This window comes from Echinops telfairi, unplaced genomic scaffold (assembly GCF_000313985.2).
Source record: "Echinops telfairi isolate 266 unplaced genomic scaffold, ASM31398v2 ScPeMD7_7457;HRSCAF=8495, whole genome shotgun sequence".
NCBI classification, from domain to species: Eukaryota; Metazoa; Chordata; class Mammalia; order Afrosoricida; family Tenrecidae; genus Echinops; species Echinops telfairi.
The window spans coordinates 28089439-28093087 of record NW_022111357.1 but is presented as its reverse complement, the minus strand read 5'-3'; the positions used below and the strand labels follow the sequence as shown (position 1 = coordinate 28093087).

At 54.1% G+C, this 3649-nt stretch overlaps 1 protein-coding gene across 1 annotated transcript in view; it reads right to left on the bottom strand.

The window, feature by feature from the left end:
• Positions 1 to 3649, bottom strand: part of RCC2 (regulator of chromosome condensation 2) — a 33189-nt gene that overhangs the window by 17220 nt on the left and 12320 nt on the right. The gene's annotated exons all lie outside the window — the stretch shown is intronic.

Genomic DNA, 3649 nt, shown 5'->3' with positions numbered 1-3649 from the left:
CCAGAGACAAAGGCTCAGTCCTCAACTAGCCACTTAGACTGGTGCGCCCTGACCAGAAGCCACAACCCCGCAGCCACCGCGCTGTCATGTTTCTACATCGCCTTCCCAGGATAGTAAAGAGCTCCTGGTTTCCAGAACAGCGTTCTTGGAAGACGGCAGATGCACACTCACTCCTCATCCTAACCAGGCTCAGACATTCAAGGCAGTACATACAGTCCATGCATTTTTAAACAACACATTTGTGACGCATGAACTCCAGAACTGTATGCAACCTGAACCTGGCCATGCCGGCATGCCCCCCCCTCCACCGCCCCAGGCCCCTGCCCCCTGCCCATTCTGCTCTGTCCATTCCACGTGGCAGGGGAAGGTGGCTCAACCACAAGGACAGCCTGCAGTCGGTGTGAGAGGAGGAAGGAAACAGCCTGGGAATCAAGGCCCTGACACAACCTAAATGATTTAGCGAACAGCCTTCACCAGACGCTGGACCAGCGCGGGCAGCACCCAGCTTCGGATTACTTGAACGGCAGCCTGGTTCCCCTGGTTAGCTCTCTCCCTGTCTCTGTTGTGAACTGCTAGGCCGGCTGGAATATTCTGCACTGCAAGAGGACTCAAGGATGGCTCCCACTATTCAGAGACTGCAGAGCTGTAGCTACCACGGATGGGGGAGCAGGCTGTGCACAGGGGGTTTCCTGCACAGCAGGGAGATGCCTGTGCGGGCGAGGGCTGGGAGTGCTGGGCCATCGGGTCAATAAAGGGTTTATTAAAACAAAACAACAGCAAACTTAAGAGATCCTCAGGAGAAAGGCCGGGCTTTCTACTCCCTTAACAGTGTTCCGAAACTTCAGGGGGGCAGTTCTACCCTGTCCTAGAGTGGGCACCAACTCGATGGTAGTTTGGGGTGTTTAGGTTACAATGAGGGCATTTCGTGGCATTCCAGTCTCTCAGGATAATCATAGCCAGTCTCTCTTTGTCTCCACCATCTAATTCCTGCCTCCACCTTCCAGAAAAGCTCCTGCCACTCTTCACTCCACCCCCACCCCCTCCCCATCTACAAGGGTAGCCCCTGCCCTTCCCCAGGGCTGGGAGTGCCAAGAGGTGCTGTGAACCTCCAGGGTGTAATCAAGCCCTTGTTGATGGGACCAGAGATCGTCTTTCAGATGAACTCAGGTGGCTACAAAACTGCTTGTGTCTAAAGGCTGAAAGCTTTCAAAACAGTCCCCCAGCCAGGCCAGGCCAAGCCATTTCATTTCACCCCCAGCCTACCGACAAAGCGCGGTCACAGAACCTGGGCTGAGATGTACAGCAAGCAGCGGAAAAATGCATCGGGCGCCTTCAATCAACAAAATGGGATTTCTGGTCCAAAGCGATTCCTGAGTTATTGCCTGAGTGCAAGGAACATGTTTACGAGGCTGAGAGTCAACCTTTTAACATACATCCATTTGGGAAACCGCCCAGAGAAAGACAGCCGGCAGCAACAAATTCCCAGAAGGGCCATTAACTAAAACAGACTTCAAAGAGCAGTTCTCAGTTCTATTTATTTGGTCCTTTCAGATTGGACGGTTTGTCCAGGGGTCCTCTCAGAGTCTGGGGAAACGAAAGAGACTGGCTTGCAACAGTCACCTGTGTGCCAGGGTTCTTCAACACCACACCTGTGTAGCAGGGTGTGACACTCACAGGGCATCCAGGTTACAATCCTCACAACTACCTGCACACCTGGGGCCCGGACCCTTAGACCGAGTGCTGTCTGAGACGGAAACCATCAGTGTTTGTTTGATAAACACTGCCGTCTCTGACTCAAACCAGTCCGTCCCTCAACTGTGAGGACTGGGCTCACTTTGCACAAGTTCGCCACCTGCAGCTTTGGGCTGAGTAAAAGGAGCAGGGATTTAGACAACCCTCATCAGTGCTGAGGCTTGGGCAAGGGCTCTTTCTGGAACATGCTCAGAGCTTGCTGCAGGCCTGGGGCAGCAGACAGGATCCCCGAGAACTGCTCAACAGGGGGAGACCTTGTTTCTCTAGGAGACCAGCAAGAGCTGCCAGAGACCTGGGCATGCCATGGCTAGGGGCAGTAACCAATGCTAGGCTAATGGAAAGGCCGAACTCTGGACCCAAACCCCACCTGTGCTACTGAAACACTTCAAACTCGGGAGGCTCACTTCCCAGGAGACATCAAGGGCAGCATTCTTGCCTGTTTGGCTGGGCCATTCATTGCACAGGACGCTGCGGCTCCAGCAGTGTCCTGCCCCCCACCCCCACCCAGGATGGGGTGCAGGCCATCCCAAAGGTAGTAGCTGTTTAAAGGAGCAGGGATCAATAAATAGATGGAAGAGATTAAACCTGTTAAGCATGACGGGGTCTTTGCAAAGTCCAGGGGAAAATGGAATTGAAAGATAAGACTTCCCCACAAACCTTGTGCGTGTCCCTGGTGGAAAGGTAAACTGCAATGGACCGCTGCTGGGACTTCTCAGGGAGCAATGGAATCGTCTAGTAAGACTACCCAAGGGCCACTTGGACCAGAGAAACGGCCTTCTTGCCTGCTGCTGGAAGCAGGAGGGCTGGCTGAATGGAGAGGCTGCATTGCTGCCCCTGCCCATGCCACGTTTTTTGTGCATCCTGCATGGAGGCAGGAACCCCTTCCTTCCAACAATGAAGCCCAGTCCTAACACGTTGACCGAGTGCTCTAAATGACAACTGTGGGGGCGGACCTTCAAACGGGGAGCCCTGGTTTCTGGGGAGCCCTGGTTTCTGGAAAGTCGCTCCACATACAATGGGGCCAGGCAGAAGCCCACCTGGCTGCCCCTTCTCCTTCCTCCTAACACACAACTTGGAAAAGAAGTGTCTATAGAGGCCTCCCAGCAACTTTTTCTGTCCAAGAAAGTTAGCTCTTGTCTTCCGGTTCCTCAATACTCTGGCCTGACCCAAAGCCCTGGCCAGACCTGTTGACAGAAAGTAAACGTGCTGGGCACCTCAGCTCTCCTTTATTTTCCTCACCGCCTTCCCCGGTGGGTGCCCCCTTCCACTAGGAGACAGGTACAGAGTAATCTTCCCATAGACAATTTACAAGAGGAAGGAGGAGGGGATCAGAAGGCTTGAGCCATTTGTTAATCTGGTTCCATGTGATCGTGGACACGGGGCTCACACGTCCTGTGTCCCAGTTTCCTCATCTGTAAGGTGGATGCACCATGCAGGCATCCCCTCAGCTCCTCTAGGGGAGGACTCTGGTCCTAAACCCGGATGGAGTGGTGCTTCCACCATGGGCTACTAACCACATGGTGAGCAGCTTACCCCACCTGCTCCCAGGAGGAGGCGGCGCTTTCCTGAGAGTCAGTCTCGGGAACCCACGGGGGCAGGTCTACTTTGTCTTTCAGGGTCACAGTGCGTCAGAATTGACTCAGGGGCAGTGAGCTGGGTTGGGGGGGTGGGGGTGGCACCTCTCCACAGCATCACACCAGACCCTTCGTGGACGTTCTCAATGGGTGCGGGGTTTCAGAGGCTCGTGAAAGCGTTAACCTTCTCTCAGATCAAGCCACACCGAACGTAGCCAACTTCTCAGGGAAAGGAGAGAATTCAGACCCTAGACTGAGAAACACGGCTGTGAACCAAGTTCTGCAGACAACCAAAGTTATGCCTGTTGCGACCCTTATTGGGG